The sequence below is a fragment of the Delphinapterus leucas genome, chromosome 1 (genome assembly GCF_059928025.1).
Source record: "Delphinapterus leucas isolate spDelLeu-1000000601 "Yukka" chromosome 1, BTC_Dleu_Yukka2, whole genome shotgun sequence".
NCBI classification, from domain to species: domain Eukaryota; kingdom Metazoa; phylum Chordata; class Mammalia; order Artiodactyla; family Monodontidae; genus Delphinapterus; species Delphinapterus leucas.
In genome coordinates, this window is record NC_143129.1 from 12,529,270 (window position 1) to 12,545,349 (window position 16,080).

The following is a 16,080-nucleotide window of genomic DNA, read 5'->3' on the forward strand; positions in this document are numbered from 1 at the left end:
TGTTCTCCTTTTTGCACTTCATCTGTGGAAACAAATTAAAGTGAGCAGAGTATACTCTAAAGAAAAAAACAGCAGGCAGTCCTGCTTAAGACCCAAGCTGCTAGTGGAGATAAAACTGCAGAGACTTAACAGTCATCTAATTAAAATATCTATTCAGGAAATATAGAGCTGTTTTAGAAGCACACACTTATTTTAAAGAACTTTGGGGAGGTTTTAATTTTTTCTATAAAATTTAGAGTAACTTCAGAAATTTTCCTTAGAGGATAGGGACTGGAGAGAATATTGAAAAGTCCATTAAGGAAAGGTTTAGTGAAAGAAATATTTGCAGCAAGACATTTTAAGATATCTTTTCTACAGTGCTTGTCTGTTGTGTTGGTTATTTTTGTTTGTTTTGTTTACTTTTAGTATGCATTATTTTTGTTTTGAGGAATGGTAAAGAGGTAAGTATGAAACTGAATATGGACTTGGCAAGGGCAGCGATGAAAATCACTGTTGTAAAAAGGCATGAAAATGGTATCACTGTTGCCAAGTTGTGACAGAAAATATCATGGAAAATCAATTCTACACATACTTAGACCCAGCTATATTTTATATAAATTCAATAATATTAACCTTCAAAATTTATATGATAAAGATAACAATATGATATGATGAATGAGAGAAATAATTGTTTTCATTTCTATAGTGACAGAAAATCTAAAGAGAAGATTACCAGATCGACATGTATTGGTAAGGCTATTTAGAAACTGAAATATAAATTGAGGTAATGAATACATAGAGGATTTGTTCGGAAGAAACTGAACTTTAGCAAGTTTGTAAAAGCCTGCAAATACCAAGGCCAGAGATTAATTGTACTGTTCCTTGTACATCCTGGAATAAGTCGTGTTTTTCCAGGAAAAGAGGCAGTGTATGTCACTCATGGGTACTATTTGATCGGCTGACAGTATGGAAATATTCCTTAACTGCTTTAAAGAGGTCATCCAATCTGCCAAGGACTAATTAAAACCAGATATGTGCAAGTTACTAAAGTTATGACCCAAAAGTCTTTTTCCACTAAGTAGCCTGCTGAATCTGTATTGCTCAGGGGCCTTGACATCTACTTTACCGTTTTCTTCTTCAATTCCTACTGCTGTAGCTGCAGTGGAGTGAGAATGAATGTCATTCTGCCTTTGAAGCTTTGAAAGTTAATTTGTTTTAAAATTTCAGACTTTAAGTCCATGAACCAGAAGTGTCAGAAATAAATACACACTTGTATATTCTGGTGAGATGATTCAACGCATCAATGCTATGCATAAACATCTAGGATGAATCCTCAAAAATGACTGACTTCTCAATTTATTTTACATAGTATTAAACAGAAAAAAGAAAAGAACCTATACTTTTTAGTAATCTAGGGATTTCCAAAACTCAGTTGCTTTGACGTTATAAACAATAACTTAATAAGAAATGTCTTTTTTAAGTATGCTATTGAAAATAAGACAAATGCGTTATTTTAAAATTTATATTATATATATATATATATGACTGCACTTTGTCTATATTAAACTGCTGATATATGCGATCTCTTCTATGTAATTGTGTGAAAGGAAGTCTAATAAATGTAGAGGATAAAGAAAGGGGCCTCTTCCCAGGCCCATGACACTTGTGGCTAAACTCACATTGAAAATCAGGAAACTTTTTTGACCAGTACCAACCACTAAGAGTTGGGAACTCCCAAGGAACTTTGTCATGACACTAGTATATCTAATCATAAACCAAATTTTCTAAGAAATGTTTTGTATATTAAGCTGATGTAAAATCACAGTGACCACAACATCTCTCTCAGTTAACTCTTTCTAGTAATAAAAATCAGAACACATCCTTGAAAAAGTAAGCCTTTTAGAAATTTATAATTTGAAGAATCAAAGTTGACATCTTAAATCATGCTACGGGTTAAATTTATTTCTATCAAGAAGTTATTAATTTTTCACATTCTCTATCAATGTCTGTTATTACATGGAATAGCTATCAAAAAACAATTCCCACTTTACAATAATCCTCTTGTTACATGCTTAGAAAAACCTTAATTTTTTATAAAATACAATATTTTATTACCAATAGATTTTTTAAAGTATTATACAAATTTTTGCATGTGTTATCACTAACGTCCATCAGAACGGTATTATGATATCTGACTGATTTACATATTTTTCCAAGTATTATCCTTGGACAATATTAATTTATTCTCTCAAATGTATCTTGAATACCTATTAATTATCGGACGCTGTTCTAGGTTCAATGGGTACAGCAATAAAAACAAAGTGCCTATATTTAATGACTTTCTATTACATGGGAGAGGAGGCAGACAATATACAAATATATAGAAAAATGATGGTAATTGTCTTAGAGACAAATAAAGCAGAGGAAATTAGATTGATAATAACCATACGGGTCAAGATTGATATTTTATATAATGTGGTCAAGAAAAATCTTTCTGATTAGGAGACAGAAACCACTCAGTAATCTGAATAGCAAAGGTTCAACTTTAAGAATTAGTCATTATGAAAGGGGATTAGAGTAACAAGGAATCGGCTACTAGGAAGTAAAGAAAATTCTAAAGAATACAGCGATTGTAGATGTAGCATCCACTTCCCCTAGGGCTGAGATGGAGCACAAAAGAGGCTTCTCTCACCTTGGACAGGACTGTGATCCAGCCTCTGTTGGAGAGGGTATGGTGATGGATCATTGGATGGCAAACCAGTCACCTTGGTGTCTCACCAGTGGAATTTCCTGGAAATCTGTCCTCTAGAGTGCTGGGAAAAACTTCACCAGAGGTGAAGAGTCACCCTAGGGACGATCTGGGAGAAGGTGCTGGCTGCTGAGGGTTGCTGGCCACCAAGCTGGTGTAGTGAAGATGCTGAACACACTGGGAGCCACAGACTGCAGCACACCAGCATCGGGAAGCAGCTAGGAGCACCACAGAACTAGAAAGCAGAGCTCCGTTCCTCCTGTATCTCCAGGGCTCTTTATTAACAAAGCTTAGCAGACCACTGACTAGTCAAAGACAAATATTTAAGGGGCCCAGATTCATTTTCATAGACCAAGCAATAAATGATGGTTTGGCGTTTATAGGTACTAAGTGATAACTGGCACATAGAAAAGAGTGAGGGAAGGATTCTTCGATAAGGCCGAGACCTTGAAGGAAGTAAGGGAGTAGGTCATCCAAATATCTAGCAAAATAGCATCTAGAGATACAAAATAAGTGCAAAAACCCTGACTCTACCACATGCCCTACGTATTGCAAAGTAACAAGATGCCAGCTTGTCTGGTGCAGGCAAAGGGAGGGGGTATGCAGTAAAACATGTCAGTGAATTAGCAGGGGCAGAAATATGGCGAAATAAGGACTGCCTTTTCCTCTCCCTGAAATGGAAAGCAATGAAACCATTTTGAACTGAGAATACGATCTGATATCTATTGGTAAGTGTAACTCTGGTTGATTTGTTGAACACAGAGAACAAAAGTTAAGAGTAGAAGAAAGGACATTGGTAGTAAATCTGTGGTAGTAATCCAATGAAACTTACTGGTTAATTTGTCTAGAACATTAATGGTAGATGTGGTGGGCAGTGGTCAGTATCCCACACACACACGCCACACACACATATATAAACACATACTTACACACAAGTTTAAAGAGACAGGGTTACAGTGTTGTATAAAAGAATATAAGTGTTAAAGAGGACTTCAGGTTTGGGACTTAGTAAATGAAAGAATAAAGTCATTTCTAAAGTGGGAAAGACTGAAGGAAGACCATGCTTTGGATTAAAATAAGATGTTCCCTTTTGGACTTCATCTTTGAGATGCCCGTTTTATTTTTTTTAATTATATCTTTAAATTTTTTTTTTTTTAAGAAACTGCTTTTTATTTATTTATTTTTGGTTGTGTTGGGTCTTCGTTTCTGTGCAAGGGCTTTCTCTAGTTGCGGCAAGCGGGGGCCACTCTTCATCGTGGTGTGCGGGCCTTTCACTGTCGCGGGCTCTCTTGTTGCGGGGCACAGGCTCCAGACGCACAGGCTCAGTAGTCGTGGCTCACGGGCCCAGTTGCTCCGCAGCATGTGGGATCTTCCCAGACCAGGGCTCGAACCCGTGTCTCCTGCATTGGCAGGCAGATTCTCAACCACTGCGCCACCAGGGAAGCCCATATCTTTAAATTTTTATTGAAATATAGTTGATTCACTGTGTATTTTTTATTTTTTTAATTTTTAATTTTATATTGGAATATACTTGATTTACAATGTTGTGTTAGTTTTAGGTGTACAGCAAAGTGATTCAGTTATACATATACACATATCCTTTTTCAGGTTCTTTTCCCATTTAGGTTATTACAGAATATTCAGTAGCATTCCCTGTGCTAAACAATAGGTACTTGTTGGTTATCTGTTTTAAATATAGTAGTGTGTATATGTCAATCCCAAACTTCCAGGTTATCCATCCCTGACACCCTTCCCCCCGGTAACCATAAGTTCATTCCCTAAGTCTGTGAGTCTGTTTCTGTTTTGTAAATAAGTTCATCTGTACCATTTTTTTTAGATTCCACATATAAGCTGTATCATATTGATATTTGTTGTTCTCTGTCTGACTTACTCACTTAGTATGATAATTTCCAGGTCTATCCATGTTGCTGCAAATGACATTATTTCATTCTTTCTAATGGCTGAGTAATATTCTATTGTATATATGTACCACATCTTCTTTATCCATTCCTCTGTTGATGTACATTTAGGTTGCATCTATGTCCTGGCTATTGTAAATAGTGCTGCAATGAACATTGGGGTGCATGTATCCTTTTGATCCATAGTTTTCTCTGGATATATGCCCAGGAGTGGGATTGCTGGATCATATGGTAGCTTTATTTTTAATTTTTTAAAGTCCCTCAATACTGTTCTTCATACTGGTTGTACCTATTTATATCCCCACTAACAGTGTAGGAGGGTTCCCTTTTCTCCACACCCTCTCTAGCATTTATTGTTCGTAGGCTTTTTCATGATGGCCATTATGACCGGTGTGAGGTGATATCTCATGTTAGTTTTGATTTGCATTTCTCTAATAATTCTTTGAAGAAATGTCTATATAGGTCTTCTCATTTTGTTAATTTTTTATTTTTCTTTTATATTGAGCTGCACGGGCTGTTTGTAAATTTTGGATATTGATCCCTTGTCAGTTGCATTGTTTGCAAATATTTTCTATCCTGTGGGTTGTCTTTTCATTTTGCTTATGGTTTCTTTTGCTGTGCAAAAGCATTTGAGTTTAATTAGGTCCCATTTGTTTATTTTTTTTGAATTTCTATTACTATAGGAGATGGATAAAAAAAGATATTGCTGCAATTTATGTCAAGGTGTGTTCTGCCTATGTTTTCCTTTAAGAGTTTTATAGTATCCAGTCTTACTTTTAGGTCTTTAATTCATTTTGAGTTTATTTTTGTGTATGATGTTAAAGAATGTTCTAATTTCATTCTATACATGTAACTGTCCAGTTTTCTGAGCACCATTTATTGAAGAGAATGTCTTTTCTCCATTGTACAGTCTTGCCTCCTTTGTCATAGATTAATTGACCATAGGTGCATGGGTTTATTTCTGAAATTTCTATACTGTTCCATTGATCTATAGTTCTGTTTTTGTGCCAGTACCATACTCTTTTGATGACTGCAGCTTTGTAGTATAATCTGAAGTCAGAGAGCCTGATTACTCCAAGTCTCTTCTTCTTTCTCAAGATGACTTTGGCTATTTGGGTTCTTTTATGTTTCCATGTAAATCTTAAAATTTTTTCTTCTAGTTCTGTAAAAAAATGCCACTGGTAATTTGATAGGGATTGCATTGAATATAGATTGACTTGGGTAGTATGGTGATTTTAACAATATTGATTCTTCCAATCCAGGAACACAGTATATCTTTCCAACTGTTTTTGTCATCTTTGATTTCTTTCATCAGCATCTTATAGTTTTTGTAGTACAGGTTTTTGCCTCCTTAGGTAGGTTTATTCCTAGGTATTTTATTCTTTATGATGCAATAGTAAATGGAATTGCTTCTTTAATTTCTCTTTCTGATCTTTTGTTGTTAGTGTATAGAACTGTAACAGATTTCTGTGTATTAACTTTGTATCATACAAATTTACTGAATTCATTGTGAGTTCTAGTACTTTTCTGGTGGCATGTGTAGTATCATGTCTTCTGCAAACAGTGACAGTTTTACTTCTTTTTCAATTTGGATTCCTTTTATTTCTTCTCTGATTGCCATGGCTAGGACTTCCAAAATTATGTTGAATAATAGTGGCGAGAGTGGACATCCTTGTCTTGTTCCTGATCTGAGAGGAAATGCTTTCAGCTTTTCACCTTTAAGTATGATGTTAGCTGTAGGTTTTTCATATATGGTCTGTATTATGTTGAGGTAGGTTCCCTCTATGCCCACTTTCTAGAGATTTTTTTTATTATAAATTGGTTTTGAATTTTGTCAAAAGCTTTTTCTGCATCTATTGAAATGATCATATGGTTTTTATGCTTCAGTTTGTTAATGTTCTCTGTCACATTGATTGATTTGTGGATATTGAAAAATTCTTGCATCCCTGGAATAAATCCCACTTGATCATGGTGTATGATCCTTGTAATATATTACTTGAATTGGTTTGCTAGTATTTTGTTGAGGATTTTTACATCTATGTTCATCAGTGATATTGGCTTGTAGTTTTCTTTTTTAGGGCTGTCATTGTCTGGTTTTGATATCAGGGTGATGGTGGCCTCATAGAATGAGTTTGGGAGTGTTCCTTCCTCTGCGATTTTTGGAACAGTTTCAGAAGGATAGGTGTTAACTCTACTCTAAATGTCTGATAGAATTTGCCTGTGAAGCCATCTGGTCCTGGACTTTTGTCTGTTGGGAGTTTTCTAATCACTGTTTCAGTTCAGTACTTGTGATTGGTCTGTTCATATTTTCAGTTTCTTCCTGGTTCAGTCTTGGGAGATTGTAGCTTTCTATAATTTTGTTCATTTCTCCTAGATTGTCCATTTTATTGGCATACAGTTGCTTGCAGTAGTCTGTTATGGTCATTTGTATTTCTGTGCTGTCTGTTGTAACTTCTCCTTTTTCATTTCTAATTTTATTGATTTGAGCCCTCTTCCTTTCTTTCTTGATGAGTCTGGCTAAAGGTTTACCAGTTTTGTTTATCCTTTCAAAGAACCACCTTTTAGTTTCATTGATCTTTTCTATTGTTTTGTTCATATCTATTTCATTTATTTCCACTCTGATCTTTATGATTTCTTTCCTTCTACCAACTTTGGGTTTTGTTTGCTCTTGTTTCTCTAGTTGCTTTAAGTGAAAGGTTAAGTTATTTGAAATTTTTCTTGTTTTCTGAGATAAGAGTGTATTGTTAAAAATTTCCCTCTTAGACTGCTTTTACTGCATCCCATAGGTTTTGGATTATCGTGCTTTCATTTTCATGTGTCTCTAGGTATTTTTAAATTTCCTTTTTGATTTCTTCAGTGATCCATTGATTGTTTAGTAGCATACTGTTTACCTCCAAGTGTGGGTTTTTTTTTCCTTGTAGTTGATTTGTAATCTCACATTGTAGTAAGAAAAGATACTTGATATGATTTCAGTTTCCTTAAATTTACTGTGGCTTGCTTTGTGGCCTAGCATGTGATCAGTCCTGGAGAATATGCCATGTGCATTTGAAAAGAATGTGTATTCTGCTTTTGGATGGAATTCTTTATAAATATCAGTCAAGTCCATCTGGTCTAATGTGTCATTTAGGGCCTTTGATCGTCTATCTACTGATGAGAGTGGGGTGTTAAAAGTCCTCCACTGTTATTGTGCTACTGTCAATTTCTTCTTTTATGGCTGTTAGCATTTGCTTTATATACTGAGGTGGTCTTATGTTGGGTGCATATATATTTACAATTGTTATAGCTTTTCCTTTGATTGATCCCTTAATCATTTTGTAGTGTCCTTCTTTGTCACTTGTAACAGTCTTTATTTGAAAGTCTATTTTGTCTGATAAGAGTATTCCCACTCAAGCTTTTTTTTTTTTGATTTCCATTTGCATGGAATAGCTTTTTCGATCCCCTCACTTTCAGTCTGTATGTGTCCCTATATCTGAAGTGGGTCTTTTGTAGACAGCATATGTATGGGTCTTGGTTTTGTATCCATTCAGCCAGTCTATGCGTTTTGGTTGGAGCATTTAATCTGTTTACATTTAAGGTAATTATATGTATGTTCTCATTGCCATTTTGTTAATTGTTTTACATTTGTTTTTGTAGGTCTTTTTTCTCCCCTTTCTTCTCTTTTTCCTTATCTTGTGATTTGATGGCTAACTTTAGTGTTGTGTTTGGATTGCTTTTTCTTTTTTGTGTGTGTATCTATTGTAGATTTTTGGTTTGCAGTTACTGTGAGGTTTTGATATAGCAGTCTGTACATAAACAAGATTGTTTTAAGTTGCTGGTCTTTTAATTTCAAATGCATTTCCAATATTCTGCATTTGTACTCTCCTTTTCTCACAATTGCTGGTCGACGAGCTTTTAGTTTCAGGTGTACAGCAAAGTGATTCAGTTATACATACATATATACCTAGTTTTTTTTCAGATTATCTTCCTTTATAGGTTATTACAATATATTGAGAAGAATTCCCTGTGCTATGCAGTAGGTCCTTGTTGGTTATCTATTTTATATATAGTAGTGTGTATACTTTAATCACAAACTCCTAATTTATCCCTTTCCTCCTTTAGTAACTATAAGTTTGTCTGTGAATCTATTTCTGTTTTGTAAATAAGTTAATTTGTATCTTTAGATTACACATATAATGATATCATATGACATTTGTCTTTGTCTGACTTACTTCACTTAATATGATCATATATAGGTCCACCCATGTTGCTGCAAATGGTATTATTTCATTCTTTTTTATAGTTGAGTAAAATCCCATTGTGTATATATACCACATCTTTTTTGTCTATTCCTCTGTCAGTGGACACTAAAGTTGCTTTCATTTGTTGGCTATAGTAAATAGTGCTGCTATGAACATTGGGGTGTATATATCTTTTCAAATTAGAGTATTCTCCCAATATATGCCCAGTAATGGGATCTATGGCTCACATGGCAACTCTGTTTTAATTCTTTAAGGAATCTCCGTACTGTTTTCCATAGCAGTTGCACCATTTCAATTTACATTCCCACCAACAGTGTAGGAGGGTTTCTTTTTCTCCCCATCCTCTCCAGCACTGATTATTTGTAGAGTTTTTAATGATGGTCATTCTGACTGGAGTGAGGTGGTACCTCATTATAGTTTTGAGTTGCATTTATCTAATAATTTAGAGATGTTGAATGAGATGCCTCACTTAGATCTGAGTGGAGACATCCATGGCTATTTTCATATGTTGATTGGTAGTTTGCAGGAGAAGTATGGCCTGAAGACAAATATTTGAGACCCATGGGCATAAGATGGTGTTTTAAGCTGTCCAAATGTGTAATAACATCTATGGTAGAAGTGTAGCTACAGAAGTCAGATCTGAATTCCAACTTCAGAGAGGTGAAAAGAAACCAATAAAAATAATATAAGAAGTGGCATTAAAATAAAAAAAAAATCAAAACAAGGTGGAAACTAATGAAGAAGATATTTTAAGATGGCAGGACTGATCAGCTGTGATAAATGATTCTGGTAAGTCCAGTAAGAAGTCTCCTGATGATTGACCACTGAATTTAGTAATATTATGATAACAGGTAACCTTTAAAAGATTATATTGGTGAACACGAGGGGGTAAATTTAAGGTACATTTCAGGGGAAGAATATATTGGAGACAGTAATTTAACAAGTGTAACTAAATAGGGAGAGTAGCTCTCAATTATAATGATGGACCAGAGGAGATAAAGTAGGTAAATAAGAGAGAAAGGATTCAAGTGGAGGTAGAGAAAAAAGGTCAAAGATGATTGAATCAGTAGACTGGTTGTCCTCATACACTCAAGTAATTTTTCAAGTAAGAGGAAGAGAGGGATGACCTGGAAGGACAGATGATAGTGGTCAAAAGGAGAGATACTACAAATCAATATTATGGAGATGGTACAGTTATGGATAATAACAAGACTTCATGTATGACAACACAGTGTTGGCTAAGTCGGACAGAAAACATAATTATTGGATAAGAGTACATAAAGAGTAAATATTGAAACCACCAAAGATGGGAAAAAAATGTTTTGAGATCTGGAATAAAAAATGTTCAAGTAACAGGTTGTTGATTATATGCTTTGCATATAATTATATTACAGAAGTATGGTATAATTAATATTACAAATTATACATTTTTCTGGAGGTGAAAAATGAGAATTTACCATTTTAATATGTATCTTAAATGATTAATATGTAAGCCAACGGCATTCTAGTGTACATACTTCTATAACAATTGCTGAATTCTTTTGAATCAATCAACAAAATCTGGGTGATGAACGTAGTTTCAAGACAAACCTATTTAATGTCATACATACAGATACAGATAAACACACATGGAAGAATTGTGAAGTTCTTTGATTTTGTTGTTGTTGTTACATAGAATTAATTTTTCATTTGTTATAGTTTCTCCAGAAAGTTAAAACCCGGCAAAATGTTTAGTGAAAATGGAAACAAGGGAAAGGAAGGATTCTGTGCCAGAATTTCTGCCTAAGATGACCCTTCGGTTTGCATTTCCGAAATTTCTTCCTTTTATCTTTTACATTTTTGCTTTTACAGAATAGTTTTCCACTTAATATTTTTCATTTAAACTTAGACTCTTAAGTCCAAAATACATATTTTTTTTTGCCATTAACTTGGAAACATGAGAATTATGTGATGGCAGAAAAGTGAACCAAAACGGTAATACATGTAAAGCCCTTTTTAGAATGTAAATGCAAAAATCTTATTATTACAGAACCCACATTTTCATAATGTTGAAATTAATATATTTTTTATAATTCATGAGAAGTAATATAAATAATATTAACTACGAAACAATGAAAAGTGTGCAAAGCACTGATCAGAATGCATTGGCATATGTTATCTTCTTTAATCTTAGTGACAATGAGATAGTTGGGCCAGGCTATCTGAATTGGAATGCCCTTTATCACTTAGTATATCACATCAGGCAGTTACCTCTCTTCACTTTAGTTTTATCATCTGTAAAATGGAAATGCCAATTGTTTTCCACCTCACTGACTTGTTATGAGGAAAGTTAAAAAATATAAAACATTAGATTGATAGTGATAACAATACTGTTACTTATTATTTTATTAGTATTAATTTTCACTACAAGTTTGCCAGTTTGGTATTTATTTTCTCCTTTGTAAATATTGTGCAGTGGAGGAAATACCTCTACCTGATATTAAAAGAATTTATACACACTGCCATGGAAATAAATGAGAGAGTCAAGATTCAAGTTTGAATTCTGCCTGACTCTATCTTTGCCCTTTTTACTCAACACCTCATTCACATTGCCCCATATTTGTAATATAATTTCACTCAGATTACAGCTCAGATCTGAAAAATAAAATTGTTGTGTTTAGGCGATTTTAAGAACATGAAGAAAATTCTAGAAACATTTTAAAAACAAGAATATCTTAAGATGTACAAATTTAGAAATTTCAGTGTGTGATATTTAAATTGGGAGCAGATGGTACATAATGTTAATAAGTTTTAAACACTGCATAGTGTTATTGAAGCTACTGGTGAAATGTGCCAGATTAATCTTTGATTTATATGATATAAGGAGGAGAAGAGGTCTTAAGAAGTAATGAGTAAAAAAATGAACTTGAACACTCTATACTTTTAAAACAGCTTTTGAGGATATATCAAGTAAGAGGAATTTATGAAGTTGTATTTTAAAGGGGAGCCTAAATTTAGATTCTAAGAAGAACATTTTGGTATAATGCTTGAAGATCTCAATGTTTATCTAAATTGAAGAAGTATTCATATGTTTTAAAAATAGTAGTTAAAAATAAATTAAAAACAAATATATAAATAAATTAAATAAGTATATATGAAAATATTCCTCTAGGAAAGTAGTCATTAACTCTATATAACAGGTATTATATTGCCAAATTCAACCTGACCTGTTATTAAATGATAAGAAAACTAGCGAGAAGAATGTGTTAGAATCAAAAATAGAGGACAATAATTTAAATATAACATATAGGTAGATTGTTCCTTTTTATTAACAACCCCCAACAAATTACAATGCCTAATTTAATGGTATATACTAATATACAAAATAAATAAAGAGTAAAAGCAGCATCATGATAAATCATGAATATCTCTAATCTATTACTTAAAAAACAAAAGGTTCTAAATGAAATTTTTGATGTGCATTACCTCCTGTCATGGGCTTTTGAAAAGGACAGCAATTTTTTCGCCCAGATACCTACTGGTTTTTAACAAGTTGTAATTCTTTCAATTATGATAAAAATAAAAGTATTTTGATATTATTTAAATTATTTATATAGTACAATATGTGATCATGATAAACATGCTGTTTCTACTCTCATTATTTGTAATTTAATGTTAAAAAAGACAATAGTGTCTTGTTGGAAAGCCAGTCCTTCAACTTAAGCTAGAAAGTCTCATCCCTGGATTTCTTCTGGTTCTTCCTCTAATAAGAGAATGGGATACACAAAGAGCCTAAATTAGGGTTTTGTTCCTGGCAAGGTGGGGGATTAGATAGTGTTGAAGTTCTCCCCATTAAAGTACAGTTAAAATTTTAACCATATAAAATGTCTTGTTACTGGGCATTTACACAGTAAGGTGAACCTCTTAGGGGATGGACAAACAATTAAAAGCAACAAACATTATCTTGAGTATAAATGATGATATTATTTACATAATAGGGGAACATAACTCTTGTGCCAGTGATAAGGTAGGGGAGCTGACCTGAAACTAATTTTTAAATTTGATAACCTTCCTGAGTAAAATATAATATTTATAATAGATAATTTTGCTTTATGAATATAATGCATTTGCAAGACAGATTTTATAAATTTCTTGGATTTGTCTCTGAGCTCTGTATTCTCTTCGATCAGTCTGTTTATTCTTTGATATGACATTTTGAAGATTTTTATGATTTGCGTCTCCATATCCACAAATAGTTCTCACAGACACACTCAGGTGAGATTCTAATACTCAGCAATAATGTGTCCACTCTCCAAAGTTAATATTGACTCACCTGTGCAAATCCTTTTGTGTGATTCAGGAAAGTGTAATTAACTCATTAATTTATTATTCAGGTAACCATCTAAATGCCAAAACCTTTTTAAATTCAACTCATTCCATCTGACCTTTAAATCAGAAGAGACATATGGCTCTAAATGTATGTTAAACACCAAAAAATGAGAACTCCGTAAAATGAGAAGCATTTTATTTCAGAAACATTTTCACTCCTTTGAAAACATGTGTCACTGTCTGTTTATTATGAACAAAAGGCAAGGTTAAAATTTTAATTATTCTGATCAATCAGAATTTTATTTAAGCATTGAAGGTGATTTATAAATTAGTTCAGACATGACTATTCACACTCAAACATTTTCAGAATTAGGAAAAGACATGTAAGTATCTACTGATAAATGTTACAGTACTAATCACAGCTCTTCCCTCCCTGGTCTCACCTCTACCAGCTGCCAAGTCCATGCTGTGTTAGCTTAGCATCTACAGTTTCACAGGCAGTTCTGAGTATGCCTGGCATTAAGTTAGAACGGGGATATATCTGGCTTACAGCGAGGCATTTGGATGTTCACTAGTGTTTTTCTAATTTGGGAGATGCTAAAATACTATTATGACCTTTGTTAAAACAATAAGTCTGCCTTTATTCAGGGAAATTATTGTGATGCCTAAGGGGGGGTTGCAGTAGGGGAGAAGATTGGGCTCAACGTAGATTTCCTTCCTCAAGAGGGAAAACTAGAAATGTATATCCATGGAGCAGGAGACTGAAGGTGGGAGTGGGGGATTGCTAGATGGTCGACAGATGGAAAATCACTGAGAGGAAACATCAGGGGTAAGGAGGAATCCTGTCTAAACTGACCTAACATGATTCTTTAGGAGGGCAGGCCAGAGTGATCAGACATCACCTGTGTTGACTGAAAAAAACCAAAAAACAAAACGGACGACCTAAAGTTTGAGAGTTATATTTTTTGGTTTTTAGGGGTTTCCGTTGTTTGCTGATATGGCAGGCAACATTTTTTTCATCCACAGTGTCTCCCCTTGGTCATAACTTCGATGAATGTTTGGGAAGCATTTCATGACCAATTTTATCCCATTGCACTAGGAAGTCTCATTCCTAGATCAGGCAAGGATTCTGTTGATATGTCACTCATGGTTCTAATTTTTGGATCTGTCCCTGTTAATTTAAAATTCTGTGGATCACCTGTCTTACTAGTCTATTATGATCAGGAAATGTTTTCCCTTGTTGCTTTTTCCCACATCTAGAGTTGCACTATTACAATTATTCTATGTAGAGTTGAGTATATATGATAAACTGTCTCAAGACTTTTAGCCATCATTAATTTTGTTGGAGGCTTGGTTACACATTGGGTAATGCAAGAGAAAATCTTATAAACTAGACAGGGTAAGTAATATATGTAATAACATTAATAAGGTCATAGTACAGGAGAGAGAGACACAAAACATAAAAAATTTGGAGACAAAACAAATCAATGATTAGTATAACTAGTTGTAATCTGGTTGCAATAAACAATCAAATCTACAGGGGAGCCAGCTGGAAAAGCCAAATTCTGGAAGGATCAGGTAGAAAGAGATAAATGTTTCACCTTTGTTTACAGTAAAGATACTTTATCAACGTGTAGGTCAGGGTGTAAGAGGAAAGCTTTTTCTGGAAAACAAAGATTAAATGCCAGTATATTTCAGAAAAAAAGTCATAAAATTATAAATCATATTTATTAGTTCATTCAGTCCCATGTATTAATCCCTGCTGATCTGCGTGAAGTTACCAGGTTTTCCATTGGAGTTTTGTAATTTCTTACCCAGTTCAGTGGTATGATATAGAAGTTATCAGAAAATTATATTTGTCAAGAAGTGCTTTTGTGAATTTTCTTGAAGATTTTCATTTTATAAAAGCATCTGAGTAAAACAGTGATTGTCTGTAAACCCAAACATCTTTAGTTTCCCTCTTGTAACAAGACAAAAGGAGGTAAATTTAGACCAATTTAGCAATTAATGTTCCAGCATTTTATCTTACTTGAAATGACCTGGATATTCAATTAATTCGCATCATTTAACTTAGCAAAAAACAAGTTACCAAAAATCTGGAGAAACTATTTTAGATAGATATACCCAAGACATAATTATTTCCAAAGAGTTCACCTGAAAACTCTTATCTCATTTACCTTTATTTTGCAACTTATGAAAATATTATAATACCAAGTTAATTTTGTTGTTGTTGAAAAACTCTAACTGAAATAACATGAATCGACCTTTAGTAAACCTAGGTTCAAAAAAAGTAAGGCATGTCTAAATTGATTAAATCGGTAAGTTTAAGCTAGCTTTAAAACAGGATGTTAATTTAATATTGAATATTTCCTAGATCACATGAAACCTGAAATGCTTTCTGGCCAGTTTCTTTTATATTTAGAAATACTTAGTCTGTAAGCTCTTACTTTTAAGTTAAGTAAATAAAGCTCTGGTTTTTTTTTTAATAAAGCTCTTTTATAAATTTAATTTTGATAATATTTTCCAGAGGAAGAGACATCTCATATAATGGGCACACAGACATAAAAACTGAAAAAAATTAGAGATCTCATAGCTTCAATTAAAAACTTAGTTATGAATCAGCTATTACAATATAATCTTACTAGTTACTTATAACAATAGGAATAAGTTAAATCTATTTGCACAGATGACTGTTTTCATTTTTTTTTTTTAACATCTTTATTGGAGTATAACTACTTTACAATGTTGTGTTAGTTTCTGCTGTATAACAAAGTGAATCAGCTATACATATACATATATCCCCATATCCCTTCCCTCTTGTGTCTCCCTCCCACCCTCCCTATCCCACCCCTCTACATGGTCACAAAGCACTGAGATGATCTCCCTG